The sequence below is a fragment of the Calypte anna genome, chromosome 13, assembly GCF_003957555.1.
Source record: "Calypte anna isolate BGI_N300 chromosome 13, bCalAnn1_v1.p, whole genome shotgun sequence".
Classification (NCBI taxonomy): domain Eukaryota; kingdom Metazoa; phylum Chordata; class Aves; order Apodiformes; family Trochilidae; genus Calypte; species Calypte anna.
In genome coordinates this window covers 13,137,130-13,153,856 of record NC_044259.1, presented here as the reverse complement: position 1 = coordinate 13,153,856, position 16,727 = coordinate 13,137,130, and the positions used below count along the sequence as shown (strand labels likewise).

Below are 16,727 nucleotides of genomic sequence, written 5' to 3'. Positions count from 1 at the left end.
ATCACCTGAGTCCCAGGACCAGAACTCCAGCCAGCCCTGACAGCTTCCAGCTTAATCCCCTGCTCCCTGAAGGACCTTTCAGCTCCCTCCCACAGCAGCACCAAATGCAAGCTTCAGCCACTACTGGTTTCCATTCAGTTCAGGTGTTAATTGACTGCTCCAGGCAAAGAAGAATCAGCTTTTCTTAGCTGCCCAAGGAGAAGTGATGCTGTTTTGAACCATACAGCCTCCTTTTCTAAAAGGTTCCCACATCATATGAGCATGGTGCCCTTTGCAAAAAGGAGATCATAGATGGCCACACCACAAATCCACACTGCTGCAACACAGAAAGCACCAGATTTCCAGCAACAGAGAAAAGGAGAGCAAAACAATAAATTTATGACAAATGGCTACCTGTTCTCAGTCATCTCTCCTACTCTTGTGCTCAGACTTCATGGCCCAACATAGTTTGGTTTTATATGCAGGTCAGTCAGTTATTCTTCTCACATGTTCATCAGGCACTGCTGGAAATGTGGCTATTATCCATCAAGTCCTTTGCTTTAGTCAGCTCCCAGCAGAAGAGTAATAGATGCACTTGTGTTGTCACATCATAGTCCAAAACGTCAGGGACAAAAGCCCTGAACATTACCAACTCCCTGAGGAAATCAGTTCTTAAAATAACAGAAATGGGGGGGAGGCGAGAGAGGGGAGGGAGTGAAAGGGATAGGAAGGTGCAGAGTATCCCTTTTTATCAGGGATAAGACCGGCAGAAAAGTGCCCTGACTGGCTGTATGCCAGGCAAGACAAGAGGACCCACACTGTGATTTTATTTCCACTGAAGTTGACATTGCTTCTGGATAAAGCAACATGTGCACATGTTGGTTTTAATTTCCAGGATCAACGCTCAGAAATGGTCTTCTCTTTGGACGCCATACATCAAGAGAGATGTATCAGTTTGAAGAGTATAATCTCTTCCCAGGGTACCTGCATTAAGATTCAAAGAGCAGTGTGGTGATGGTTTCAGGCAGCACAAATCTTCACAGAGAGTAAAGGAAAAGGGGGAAAACAACAGACAAGAAAAAAGGATTAAATCAAAGATGACAAGAAGCACTTGTCAAAGCTGGGAGGAAGATGAGGTCGGGCACACACACTAATCAAGATGGCATGGTGGTATTTTCCTGATGCCATCAACCTCTATGAGCTGGTTTTAAAGGATTTGCTAATTTTAAAGAAGAGCTAAAGCAAAGCTTCAAGCTTATTAAAAATGGGTGTAAATGCAGATATGGATTAAGATATTTCTTTGCTGAGATGCAGAGAAGAAAAGTAAAGTGGAATGGGAGAGAGAATAGCTTGCCCAGAACAGCCTGAAGGTAAATTTTAGTGACCTCTACTCACAAATTCCTAAAAACCACCCTGACCAGAACCCTGACCTGGGGCTGCAAACTGCAGCAAAGGACCTGCTGCCAGTCCTGGCAGGCTTATGACATTGGCACATTATCCTGGTTTGGGCAGGAATTTTGTACTTTTGCTTTCAGCTAAGTCTCTTGTAAGTAGCTGCACTTGCTGAAATTAACAAGTTTCTCAGTCAGTGTCTGCTTCTGGGACTGATAACACTCGATGTTTATAGTTACAGCTAGAGACTGGTGTGCAGAGCCAAGGACACTGCTCAGCTCTGAGGAACATTTTACCCTCTGGAAGGAGAAAAAGAATAAAGAGGCCACACTTGCAAACCCTCCTTTAGGGAGGAACAGACAAGATAAATGACCAAAATTGACCAAACAGAGTATTCCGTCCCATACATGTCATACTCAGTATAAATTTGAGGTATCACGAGGGTCAAACCCCTTCCTGCTTCTCCTTTACCTGTCCCTGTTTGCTTCAGCATCCTGGGAGAATTCTATTCATTTGTCTGCCTATGGTCCTGATCCATGCCAGCCTAAATCTGTGTGTTCCTGCAGCTCCTGAGTACTGCTGACCCCAGGAGTCCAGCCTGGACTTTCCCAGGGCTTCCCTGCAGCCTCAGTGGTGATGTGAGAGTGAGGGGGAGGAACGTGGTATCAACTTTCCTGTATATTTGTATATATTTAGTAATATATATACAAATTGTATACATATATATACACACATACATATATATATACACAAATATATATATACAAATTTGTATATATTTACTAAATTTGTATATATTTAGTAATTTTTTTTCCTTTTTATCATTATTGTTTCATTAAAGCTGTGTAGTTTAATTTCCAACCCATAAGTCTCTCTCCCATTTTCTCTCTCATTTCTTTATCAGGGAGGGGAATTAATAGAGAGCATCTGTTATTCGATTTAATTGCTGGCCCAGTGTTAAAGTGTGACACACATATTTTTACATTTGCAGCTACAAGTACACAACAACAAAATCTCAAATGAGAAACCCTCTAGGTTTAAGTGCAGCTTTTACATGACCCACCTCTGAAGCACAGTGAATACATCCAAGAAAGATGTTTGTTAAAAACAGGAAATAAATATGAAGTTCAACCAGACTGCAGGAATCTGTCTCAGAGATGAGTAACATCATCAGTCCCCTATACCAGATACATTCTTTTCCTCCTCAGACTCAAACATGTACAGCCTCACCCTTGTAAACTTTGAAAAGGGACCTTTCAGCTCCTCTTCCAGCCCTATGCCTCTTAGGACAGGGCAGGCACAGCCACACTCTCAGCCCCACAACCTCCTTCCAGTTCCTTAATTGGGCTTGTGTATTACTAATAAGCAACTGATACAGAGGAAATGAATGTGGGGCTACTGCAGAGTTGGCTTCTGCATACAAATACAGGCAGCTGAATGTGAATCAGCAGCAGATGCTACAGCCCTGCCATTCCTATGGCATTTCCAGTATGGACGTGCTTAAAATAGCTCAACATAAAGAGCTTCACTTTGCACAAATGATGCTGGTGGGACTGCTAAATGCCTTTACAGAGAGGGAAGTGCAGAAGGCTGAGGGGGTCAGATAAAAATAATGTGTTGTGCAGACATGACTCTGGATGAATATCTAGAGGAGAGGCTTTAAGAGGCAACATAATAAGAAATCAAGATAAGGAGGAAAGGCAGACACAAGGCAGGAAAGGCAAGCACATAGCTCTCCACACATTCAGCCTTTAGGGATGATCTTCCTATTTTTTTCCTGAGCGCCAAAAAAAAGTCCCCAAATTAATCTCTGTGCACAGCCTTAAATTGTTCTTCATGCCAACTTTGTGCCTGCATCAAATCCCTCCACAGTGTAAGATGCAACACTGTGAATAGGCTCATTTTCGTTATTTTATCGAATTGTGTTAACTTTCTCTCTGCAGCATGCCCTGAGGCTGGCAACACTGAGACGTGCAGAAAATGTAAATTACTCCCCTTTTGATATGATAACCATAGCAGTGAATTGCATCCCAGAAATCAGCTCAGGATTATAGCTGAGAACCTGCTGAAAGGCACTTAGCTGTGGCTCTGCGCCAGAAGGGGAAACTTCAGCTGGCAGGTCAGTGCAAAGCAGGCTCATGTCTTGGGAAAGAAGAATTTGTACCATTCAGCTATCTGTGGCTGCACACACCTCAAAGCCAACTACCTCAGGGTTAAAACATAGTTAAAGTATGCCAACAGGTGTTAAAAATAAGTGTGAACTTATGTATGCAAACACATGGGAGAGCTATTTTAAGTATGAATAAGCACCTAGGAAAGTGGCAGCCAGCTGGCTGTAGGATAAAATCTCTTTTCTAGACAAATACAGATGTATATCTAAAGAGGTACATTAAAATTGTTCTTATTTCCTGCATGCAACTAATTATGGTAGAGGACATTATTATAATATTTTTAATCATGTATCTTTTATTTAAATAGCTTTTCAGTTCCAAAGACTCAGCGCATGTTGGAATGCAAATAAGGATAATCAGAACATGAAAATAATTGTTTTTTTTAAAGTCTTATTTTCCTGTGCAAATGCCACTGCTAACAGTTATTACCATTAACCCTGGACTAGAAGTCCCCTGAATTTAGTACTGCACAAACACAATAATAAAAAGCTGTCTGAACCCTAAGGAATTTGCAGCTCTGACAGAAAAGAGGTAGCAGATGGATATAGACAGAAATAATCAAGAAGTAGTAGTTAACAAGGCAGGAGTTACTCTCAGCAAACCAAAGCCCTGATTGCCATGAGCCTCATGCAGACACAAGAACAAAGAAGAGTTTTGATCATGGATTCCCCACAACACACAGAGCTCTGCACATTCTTCATCTTCACTGCTGTGCTCCATCTGCTGCTGGAAATCCTGTCTTGTTCACCCACTATAATTTAACACAAAAACTCTTCAGACCAAAGACTGTAATGTATGACCCTGCTTTCCACCAATGAGCACAGTAGGGTTCAAGCTGGTCACAGAGACGGCTAAAACCAGTTATGGACAAAATGGTTCATAAATAATAACATTTACTAATAACTGCTCCATGAGGTATGAGCATGGGTGTACACAAATCTAAAATTAAAGTTAACACACAAAACCCCCATGAAAAATAATATTTGAGCAACAGTGCCTTCTGATGGCTTTTATTCATCCAGACACCTCTTGCTCTAAATCTGAACCATACAGAGGAGAGGAAGAGAGGCTGGCACATAATTATGCTGGGAAACAGAGACACATAATCAGTAAATACATGTACTATGTCCCCCTAGACCACACTACATACCACAATACTAAAGCCTTGCCTGATAGATAGCTGGACAACTATGACAATCACCATATAAACATTTAAAACATCATAAGACAGTTTTCTGTAATGGAGATGAGATCTGCAGGGTACACAACATTCTTGCTGGCAGGTTTTATTTCAGCATGTTTACCTACTTATTACTACACCTTTCAGACCAATTTTAAGCCAATAAAGTTCTTAATTTGTATAACCAAACCTGTCTGATGACAGAAGACAATTCCTCATTGCTTTTTGGTTCTTAAATTTATGCTTGAAAGTAATGAGATGGCAAAATAAAAAATCCCTGTGCAGCATCAATCCATTCCTTCCTCCTGCACAGCACAGAAACACTGGCCTTTCAGCCTCCACTTCACACTGTCATCACAAGGTTAAATGACAAATTTAGCCATTAGAAAACTAGCAGGAAATGGTTAAAGGGCTGCTTTTGTAGGACCCAGTGCGTACAGACAGGTGGGATGGATGTGTAGGAGAAATCATAGCAAGGAGCTCTCCTCCCAAACTGCTCTTGTAGCGGGAAGAGCCTTTCTTGCTCCTGAGGCTCGAGGAGCTGCTGGCCTCTGCACTACCTCACACCAGAGTGAGCTTCTCTCTGTGGGTGTGTGTCCCACCTTTATTGGTCCCCTGGTAATAGGGGGCCTGCCCTAATCAGGCACAGGTGGACTCACACCCACTCTTTGGCAACTCGAGGCACCTGGTTTATCTTGTTTCTCTACATGCTCTCAATGGCAGCAGAGACTCAATCAGCTAGAGTTGGGCTCTGTGAAAGCTGAGCCTTTCAAAAGGCTCACTCAACACTTTTTAACTAACACTTTCAGTGAAGTCTCTACGCAATAAGTCTTCAAAACAACTTCACCTGCATAACAAAAAGATAAATATCTGTCACAGAGCTTCTGTTACCTTTGCACCAGAGACATCATGAATCTCAACAGCCAGGATTCAGTTCTCAACTAACATACTTGGATTTTTGATGATTATTTTGTGGTTCTTTTAAATGGTACATTCGTTTTTTTCTCCTTGGACATCTTATAAAAACTAAAAGCAACTGATAAAAAATACTGCTTAGAGTCAGAGTTCATGAAGACTTCATTGTGCACGTTTCATATCTATTAATGACAATACTTTTTTAATAAGAAATAATGAAGACAGCTCCTACATAATGGCACACTCAATTAAGTGATAGCTGCAACTTCCATGCTCAATCATGCAATGTGACAGATTTTCCAATGCAATTCAAACCTCAAAAGTTAAAAAGATAAAGCATGTAAATGGACCTTGCTTGCTCTTAAATCACTGTTTGCAAATCTGAATTTCTAACTCTGGTAGTTTCAAACCAGGTCTACTTAACTTGCAAAGGCAGGTCAGGTTTCATCGATCACCTCTAATGTTTATAAATGAACTCTTAAACAAATAAGAGTAATGAGATGTGCAGCTCGGTTGCTAAAGACTCAGTTGAAAAAATGTGATAATATTTAAAGACTTCAAGCTATGCTGTTCATTGTAATTTCTGCCCACACCAGAATTCAGACTACAGGTTTGCCAGTTTAACCAGAAAGTGGAAAAAGGAACTGATGCAAATTAGTATTTGTATTTACTGATAGCACAACTATCAACAGAAAACATTCACAACAGCACAAGTCCATTTACTACTCAGTTATTATTCCTCAACCTTTCTTAAATGCAGCATTTTGTGCCAGGATTTCCTATTCAAAGTACACACCGTACCCTGAATTTTGAAATTCTAACATCTGGTGGCATTATTCCAGTTGCTATAGAAATAAAGCTGGCTTATTGTTATTTATAGTATGGCATCACCTAGAGGTGCTTTTAATTAATCAGAGTTCCTTCTTCCACAACTTTCAGAGAAGGACCAGAGAGGAAGCAGATTTATAATGCTCATGAGGTTTTTAAATACACAAGTGCTGCCTATTTGAAGAACCTAGATTTAAAGGAATGAGATTACAAATAAAGGAAATAAGTATATCTGATCTGGCTGAATGTCAGCAATCCACTTCTTACCAGAGCAACAAGGGAATTCCTAAATTAAAAGAAGTGCAGCACTTCCTACCTGTGAACAAACACAGACTGAACATGTTGTAAGACCTACATACAGTCTTGATACAGATTTTTGCTTCCATTCCCTCACTGTTTGTAAAGGATTTCACTTATGAACCATCGCTCAAGAGAAATGAAAATTATTTTTCCATGAGAAACTAAACATGATTTTCACTTTATTTTTCATGCCCTGCTAAAATAAAGCCACAGCAGGTTTTCAGTTGCTATCTGATACATCACTCCCATCCCAACTATTAAATACTCATTTTTGTGGCCTGACAGAGATTCTAAACATGGTATTTACAGACACATAAACACCAAAAAAAACACTTCAATTAATGTACTAGACCAGAGATAAGATTTCTGGGGTTTATTCATAGAATCATAGAACTGGCTGAGTTGGAAGGGACCTCAGAGATCATCAAGTCCAACCCTTGAACCACCGTTGCGGTTGCTAGACCATGGCACTGAGTGCCACATCCAGTCTCTTTAAATATCTCCAGGGATGGAGAATCCACTACTTCCCTGGGCAGCCCATTCCAATGTCTGATCACCCTCTCTGTAAAGAAATTCTTTCTAATATCCAACCTAAACCTCCCCCAGCAGAACTTATGACCATGCCCTTTTGTCTTGCTGAGAGTTGTCTGGGAAAAGAGCCCAACCCCCCCCTGGCTCCAACCTCCTTTCAGGGAGTTGTAGAGAGTGATGAGGTCTCCCCTGAGCCTCCTCTTCTCCAGGCTGAACACCCCCAGCCCCCTCAGCCTCTCTTCATAAGATCTGTGCTCGAGTCCCTTCACCAGCCCAGTTGCCTCCTTTGGACCTGCTCCAGGACCTCAATATCCTTCCTGAACTGAGGGTCCCAGAACTGGACACAGGACTCAAGCTGTGGCCTCACCAGTGCTGAGTACAGGGGCAGAATCCCTTCCCTGGACCTGCTGGCCACGCTGTTCCTGATACAGGCCAGGATGCCATTGGCCTTCTTGGCCATCTGGGCACACTGCTGGCTACTATGAAGTCCTGTGAACTTCTACGATGAACTTCTTGTACAACTCAGACAACTTCCCCATTCAAGCCTTACATGTAGGCTTCCCTCTCCACCTAATGAACAGGTGAGCTGCATAAATGGATTGCTGCCAAGGATGTGCTCTGGAGCTATGCTGTCAAATAGTTAGAAAAGCCAAGAATAAATAGTATAAATCATCTCAAGGCAATTATAAAATGTTTATTAGCCTCCAAAGTGAGGGGCAATAAACCTGCTTATTTAAGCAGATAAAGTCAAATTAGTTTGATTGAAGTTGGTAATTGTTCAAAGATTAACAGCTACGGCCTCATTTGCTTTTAGTTATTTTTGATGAAATGTCAGCTCAAAAAACTGAAAGATGACTCTTAGTTATTTAGGCAATGTGAAACTTGAGCAGCTATCTTCCAGGAAACATGGTCTGCCTGACAGATTTCAAATGAATAAAAGGGATATTATTGCAATTATCATTAGAAAAAGATGTCTCTCATCAAAATGTGTCTGGATTTTAATTGACAAGGTCTAGGTTAATGCCATTAAAATACCAATGAAAGCAAAGCCTGTGGCTCAAGCTAATCGTCAGCACTGAGCAACCACAACCTCTAACCCACCACAGATTTATCACTCTGTGCACACTGTTCTCATGACAAGAAACATTTGAATTAATCATTAACAACTAGAAATTCCTCCCAGACAGAAAGTGAGCAGAATGAAGGGCTGCTCACCCTCCTTTCTTGTGCTCCAGAGCAAAGCAGAGGTGCCTACAAGCCTTCCTAATGAGACAGACTTGTTTTCTTTCTGTTTCACAGCCTTTTCTTTTAAGACCATTGCAACACAGAATTTCAGTGGTCCTAAAATGAGGAGAGACATTAATCTGAGCAAAATGCATTGCATGTATGGCTAAATGTCCTTCCACCCCCCTGGCCACCCTCCTCAATCTCCTTCAGCACAGCCAACAGGATGACACAGCTGCCTTCATGGATGAAAGGATGGTGGTACAGTATGATCATGTGAACACAAACTGCAATACAGAGAATTCCTTATTCCCAACAATCAGTTTCTCCTCTAAAGAAAGGCCAGCCAGCACACTTGCTTTCCAACTCAGGAGATGTGTGGTATTTGCCACCCAGTAGGAAGAAAAAGAAATCTTTAAAAAATATCTCCCTGTTATCAACTGACTAGTCAACAGAAAACATCAGAAGGGATTTGCTGAGGTGAAGGACTAAGATGGTACCTTCCTTAGAGGGTGTCACTGCCAGCAGGGGCTTTGCTGGCCCCTTCCTGGTCCCTGGCAGGCAGAGGATGCCTAGGGCATTAGCTCATCAATAGAAATGCTGCTCACTTCGCTGTTGCTTTTCTCCAAGAGGCAAAAATCAGACATTTCTCTTCTAATTCACCACCAGCTACCCTGCTTTTCTATTTTTTTCTGTTTTCTGTTTATTGACTCTAGAAACCACAAGCTGGAAAGCTCCCATTAAACAATGCCTATGAGAACTCTCCATTCACAGCTAACACTTGGCTGCATACATTCTCTCTTATTTCCAAATTTCTGCAGTATGTTTCAGCTTCTCTTCATTAAATATATTCATTATTATTTGCAGCACATCTAAAGAACTTGTACAACAGGTTTGTGCTTCCAAATACAGGCGTCTGGATGTAAAAAAATTAGAAAGATGTTTGTATAGGTCAGCAGGAAAAGCTCAAGAAGAGGAAACTGGAAGCCACACCATCATTTGACTCAGTGACTTCCACCAGACAGCAATTTCCACCATTACAAAATTCTCAGTATTAGAGAATAACTGCTCAGTTTACTATCAAATTAGTCAGGAGCCACAAGCATTCTTCATCATAAAAATCTGCAAAGTGGAGACTTCTGGTACCTTAACTGAAAGCTTGAGCCATGAAAAATATTGTTCTGGTATAAAGAGATACCTTTAACACAGCAAAGTATCTCTGTAACACTTTTCAGCAATTACTGCTGAAGCTTTGCCAGGCTGCTCCCACTGCAACCTTCAACATCCTTTGACTAAGCAAAGGCTTGATTGAGGAAAGTTACAACAAATACTCATTTCTTTCCAAAATCACACTACTTTCAGACTTTTTTCAGGTACACTACAGAACTAGCTAAGGAAGGGTGCCTTTGCTGCTTAAATTGTACTGTGCTGGTCTTGTAATACTCAACTTGAGCTAACAGGACCCAAACAGCTCACGAAGTACACACCGTGCTAGGGCTCCCAGCAATTATTTCTGTGATCTTAAGACAGAGGTCATGCAGGGACAGAATTGCTCCTTCAGGTAATTACACTCCACACGGTGCCTGTCAAACCTTCCTCCCTCCACACTGCATGCTAGTTTTTTGTGGATCATTTGAAATAAATGTTATTCTGAAGGTTGAAAATTTAACAAGTTGTAGCTCATCTGGACCTGAATATTATCAAGTCACCATTGTAAAGAAACAGAACATTGCTCCCTGACTGCATATGGGACACAGGTGACTTCCCATCACATCCACAGGTCTTTATCAACTACAACACACAATTAAGCTAACATTTGTCTAATGAAAGGTAAAAACTACTATCTGGGTGGTGTCACAGCTGCCTGCAGAGCAGTAAAGGCTCTAGACTATCCTGCTTGATCAACCCTACATGTGACATTCTTCACTAAGTTTTGTTCTGGAAAGATTCCCATTATTTGAGGAAAGAAATGCAGCAATATGCTACTTTTTTCTGCAAGGCCGGATGTAAAGCTTGGAAAGCAGAATTGCCTTCACTATGTGTCAGGAGGATAGTACTTCATAATTAATTTGCCACATCAATTGTTGGCCACCCTCCTCTTCTTCTCTATTTGGCTGCAAACTGCCAGTGGATACTTAGCCAAAGAGCAGACAAGCTGCAGAGCAAAAAGCAGCATTATTATTAGCTGATACTTCATAGTGTGTGCTAGGCAAAAGTAACAAGTAAGAGAACTTGGGCACAGTGAGAGCAGCACCAGTGCAAAGGCAAACCTGCCTGAAGCTGCTTGTCATCTAAGAGATGCAAAAATGAAGGGGATAAAGCAAAACAACAAGTCAGTCAGAAGGCTGCAAGAAGATTAGGAAATGTGCTCTCAGAAGAAGACAGGTAATTCCAAAACACCTGCAGCCTAAATAAAGATGTGCCCTTTTCCACCCCAATTGGACTCTGGCCAAGACATGGCCCATTGGCCGTCAAACAGCAGCTCTGCAAAGAATAAGGGGCTCCAAAATGCTTCATCTTCTGAGGGATGGAAGGTGTACTCCATTCAGAACTTGGTTAGTGTTTTCCAAACCTCAGTTTTCACATTTCTCAAAGTAGAGAGCGCAAAGTATTTACAAGGAGGTTTTTGGTCCTTGCAGAAGAAAGGTCTCAAGGTGAAAACAAACCACGACTTCACCAGAATCTCTGAAGCAACACAACAAACATCAGAGTCCAGAAGGCAGAGCCAAAGGCAGAAGCAAGCCTGCTTATATGACTTTGAACAGACTTGCTAACTTCTCAGTATTTCTAGAGCATGGACAAAGGACTTCCATGTTACTGCTCTGTGACCAGTATCTTCAGAATCTCTTGTTAGTTTTGGACGTGGAAATTTTTTTCAGGACTTCAACTCAGTTCTGCTACAGATATCAGCTTTTAAATTCATTTTACACCATGATATTTGTTATCAGAAATTGTGCTGTGATATGTGTCAGGTTGATGGATTCAATAAAAGTCATGTTAGCAGAACTCCAGTCAACAGGGCTGTGAAATTGGTGTCATCAAGGGAATTGATACATTAACAGACAGGCTGCTGATCTTGCAATGTAATAGCCATTTTATTTCCTCACCCTGACAAACAGTTCAGAGAAACACTAGAAAACATTTTCAGAAATGCTACTTAGACAAACAAGCACAGCACACTCACTGATAAAAACATAAGAGATCCTGCATGCTTCCCTGTTCTCGTATTTGTTATAGAAAATTCAGTCAAGAAGAATGAAGAGCTTGTTCAAAGCAAAATTTTGTATTAAACTTTGGGAATTCAGCAAACATCCTGAGATGCTTCAACAGAAGTTTCCCTTCAATAATGGAGGAAGAAAATTTTACTGACACATTTTCCACCCACAGACCTGAATCCCCCATCAAGCCATTGGAGAGTTGCATGAAGGTTTTATTTTGACATCCAAGCTGCCAGGCATGTAAAATAGGTGTTTGTTTCAGGTTTCATAAATGAAATGTTACAAAAAAAGCAAGACAGATTTGAAGAGATAAATAATAACTTCTTGTTAGATCATTTAATACAGGGAGGGAGAGGACACCTGCCAATTGTTTTGCTATAGGTCAAGTAAAGCTTGAATATGAAAGTTCTCTGCTTCTACCTCAGACCATCACAGCTGCAACTCGACTTCTACACTGTCCTGTAATGCAAGGAGATTTTGTTAACTTGAATGGATTTACTGAGCATCTGGGAATGGTAAAAAATGTGATGTTTAAAACAGAAATAATATTACAGCCTAAACAAAGCAAAGGGAAAGGTTCCAAAGCTATTAATCTGAAAAAGGTGAATTACATTGAGGATTTATGTCCATGTAATGAAGACAATTAATTGCTATGAGATCCATAAAACACATTAAATGAACAGGGTTTTTCCAATTCTCCTTGCAAGATAAAATTTATTAACTATGTTTAATGGCTACTTAAAATTTTTCTCTCGCATATTTATTAAATTAAATGTGCTTTTTTTTTTCAGTGGAACAGAGCATTTTACTAACCAGATGCCACTAAACTAAGAAATGAGCAATTTAAGAAAAAAATATTACTTTGCATGTTATCTACATGTCTGTTATAACAATTCCTTACAGAATAAGATTACCATCACCACAATTCTGTAAATCCAACTAAAAGGGAATCTGCTTGTGTCTCTAGGGCAAAAAAAAAGATTTTAACTGCAAAGATGAATGAGTTCAGATAATATTATTCAGACATATGTTGCCATTTCCAGGAGATACAGAGCAAAGGTGGGTCCTGATGTCATTTGGTGTTACTGTAATCAACTAAAAGCCTCTCTGCTTGAGAAAGCAGGAAACGTGGAAGGAACTGGCTCAGATTAGAGCAATGACCTCAAACAGATCCATATCCAGATCTCATGCTTCGCTCTAGAGACTCAGCTGCTCAGCCAAGGCTACCTTCACGCCTCCAGCTGTGGGTATCAGATGGAACTTTTGCCCTTGTAATAGCAGTAAAAATCTGTCTCTGATTTGCACACTAAAATTTGATTTAGAAGTGAATCTGTTCCTTACTTGCTGCCTGTAAAATGGGGCTAAATAGCATTTCTGTCTTACAAGGGTGTCATGGGAAAAGATAAAGTTGATGGCAGTAAATTATTCTGGTTTGCATGAGCCCCCAAGATAAAGGACAAAAAAAGTGCCTCAGCTACTTCAATGAACAACAGTAGTGTTGCCAACTCTTTAAACTCGAGCACAATCTTCTTAATCTGTAATGTTCTTAAAGATCAAGCTTTGATAAATACATGAGCTTTCCTTAAATAAGAAGTAAGTTTTTTAGATCTGATAGCCACAAAGTAAGATGCAATAATATAACTGAATCCAACCTACAGTTTAATTCCTAAATAAATACTTTTACATAAATTAGTTATATGGAAATATTTTTTGTCCTCTGAAACTGCCAAGTCCTGTGTAGTCTCTGCACTGGAGTAATATGCTGCAGACTGAGATGTGAAATATTAGACTAAGAGCTGCACTGACTGAGGTAGGAATGATGTAGGGAGCTCATCTCACCACCATCCTATCCTGCTCAAGGCAGGGTCAGCACCATGGCCACAACAGAAACTGGGTGCTCTGAAGAGGATCCTTGCATTCCCTGGGGCACCTCGTGTACCCAGCAAAACACACATGATCATTGCAAGGAATACTCACACACTTTCACCTATAAATCTCACACAGAATAAAAACATGGTTGTGATTTCTACATTCTAATAGTGCAAAACATTTATCAGCAAGAGTCAAGGAGCCCTCTTCCTTGCAAAATACCTTTGTACAGCTCTGTCTCTTAGGTGTTATAACCACAAGAGAAACAGCTTGGAAAGAAACTGAAGTGCTGATAATAAGAAAAGAGTGAACAATGTTTAACAGCCTCCTTTTCTAGAAACCAGGTGCTACTGAAGCAGACAAATGCAGCAAGAGCTTCTCTCTGACATCAGGGCTGTTTTCTTGAAATGCTTGTACAAATTAATAGCATATGCCATGGTCAGAACAGACCTTTCTTTACTCCCAACACTTAAAAGTTTAAGTAATCCCCAACAATCTTTTTTGCAGTTACAGGCAGTCTCCAGACCAGTAGAGCTCTGCTGAAACCTGAGGTTAAGCCTGGAGTTTCCAGAGATAACACTAGTGGTGTAACCATATCAAAAGCAGAAAAATTATTGATACACATTCACCTGGATACCCCATATTTTCTTACAGATTTTTAAGAACGTCTTGACTTCTTTTTACGTTTATTTCCCCCCCCCTTCCCTCCTCCACTAACACTAAGTGTTATATTGCTGCTGTAGTTTTCTCAACAAGACCGTACTTCTGGTTCAGACATACAGGAGAAGTCAATATCCATGTGTTAAATGAAAAAGGATGGCATCATCTGATACCAATCTACTGGCATGCGGGAAAGAATACTTGAAATCTGGGAGGTTTTAACTAGCAAACTTTGCTTTCATAGAAACAATGTGGCCTAGATAAAAGAAGTCATAGAATCAGAGGTTATATTGCCCTAAATGGTTGTATAGCACAATCTTTGTTCACGGTATATTCCTCAAGTCCTGGCACTCAATTTCTTAAAAGATACATTGCATGTTGTCTTCCTACAGTTACAGCATTACCAAGGCAATATTTGTGGGGATATGAGAACCTCCATGCTACAAAACAAAGGGACATACACAATTATGCAAGAAATTGGTATTACTTCTGTCCTTGGAAAACAATGAGACTCTACAAAGCACAAAGGAAAACACAGGGCTGTGTTACAAACTGGCTACTTCAGCATGGTTTTTTGTTTTGGTTTTTTTTTTCCCCTGAACTGAAGACATCAGTGAAACACAACAAGTGAGGTTTTCAAAATGTGGATGCCTATCACCAAACATAAACCACCAAGAGCAAAACACAGCCACCAGTGAGCATTTTGTTCAATAACACATTTAATATAAACAAGCACCCCCTCAAATCCAAGACTTCAAAAACACTTCACTCTTGGTGAATGCTGCTTAGCAAAGGTTATTTACAGAGGCAGCAAAACAAACAGGAAGGCTATTTTTTTCTATTTTCTTCATATTTAGATATTCAGAAAAAGAAACCAAGATTAAAAACAAGAGGAAAACTTCATACCTTACCAAGCCCGAGTGTTGAACACAACTCCTTTCAGAGCAACATTGGTGTGAAGGTAAGTTCCTCAGGCAACTGTCAGCCACAAATCCTTTCTGAGCTCCCCAGAGGCTCCAGCTCCCCCTTATCTGTGTCCCTGAGGAAGAGGCAGTGTTCTTCAGTACTTCAGAGCCTCGGCTGCAAAAGATGCTGTTCAGAGAAACAAAAGATAAGAAAAAGAAGAAGGTGTAGCATTAAATTATAGGGTCAGTTGTTTGGCAGATTCAGAGCAGAGCCTAAGACAACACTGGATAGGAATGAAATGTCAAGGCAGGACGAAGAGTCTGTGACAATCCATCATGTGTGGCACCTTTGGAGGGCACTGAATTCAAGAACTGTGGTGCAAAACTACTCATTTTACAGTACTTTAATCATGTCTCTACACCAGGAAATGAATGCCAGCCCATCTTGTTCCAGTCTGATACCATGATAAGAAATATTTTAAGTCATTATGGCATTTCTTCAGAGTAACAGGACTTCTATATTAAAAGCAGAAGAGATGTAGGCTCAGTTCTTAATACTTTTGCACTGCTGAAATGGCTATGATTCAAGGAATCCAAAGCTTGTTAGGACCTTACAGCTCATAGGAAGCAATGCCCATCAGGCCAACACACAGCAGTGGGTTCCTGAGCAATTGTTAGAGACAGGTAAATAGCCTGAGATTTTCTGAGAGAGTGAGAGCTTGGCATTGCTTTGGTTTCCAGCTCAATATCACTGCTGGTGTTTCTACCACTGAGCATGGATGTGGGAGCCTCACTGCTGACACTCAGGTGAGAATAGAGCAATGGAGACAACCACCTGGCAGGAACCAAAAAACTTAAGAGAAGCACTGAGAAGTCCAAACACCCATCCCTGTCATTGCATTAATCATTCCTAATCCCTAGAATATGAGAAAACAGCTAAAGGACCATCCTTCCCACATTTGGACAACACAGCCTGTGAAGTGAGAGCAGGCAGAGCAGCACAACGCAGCCAAGTACAGTACCATGCAGTGTAGGATCTGATTTCTCCAGGTCAGATACATACATGCTGTGTGGTTTGTGCTCTCAAACCAGACTCCTAGACATTTTTCTAATATTAAGTCAACACAGCACACACAAACATATTCCAATGTTGCCTAGAAATGCAAAAGGAAAAAAAAAAAAAAAACAAAAAACCAAGCCAATACAGACATGTATCGTCTGTATTCCTTAGAGGTCTTCCACCCACAAAAAAGCCTGTAGCAGCTAAAAAAACCATAAAATCCCATTACATCTTCACAAAAAAATCCTGAACTCATGAACAGGTTAGAGCTGTGTAGAAAACTCATATGAGCATTTGGGCTTGCAACCAGTAATCTGCGTGCAAATCTGTCCATACTGAAAGTTAGCATCATACTGTTTGTGTTGGGGTTTTTTAATATTCATCTTTACCAAAAAGCCCACATAGCAAGCCAAGTCACACCTAAAGTCTCTACAAGTGGAACAGCTTGTGGGATGCCAAACGCAGGAGTCAGGACAGCAGTGCCAGCCCAGCATT

The 16,727-nt window shown here is 40.6% G+C and overlaps 1 protein-coding gene across 7 annotated transcripts in view; it reads right to left on the bottom strand.

Moving 5' to 3' along the window:
- SGCD (sarcoglycan delta) overlaps window positions 1-16,727 on the bottom strand; it is a 309,746-nt gene that overhangs the window by 175,440 nt on the left and 117,579 nt on the right. For 5 of the 7 annotated variants that reach the window (XM_030458786.1, XM_030458785.1, XM_030458784.1 and 2 more), the window contains one exon: window positions 15,174-15,359. The gene's annotated coding sequence lies outside the window, so the exon portion shown is untranslated. The remainder of the gene's footprint in view (window positions 1-15,173; window positions 15,360-16,727) is intronic. The other 2 variants (XM_030458788.1, XM_030458789.1) reach the window with 1 other exon arrangement.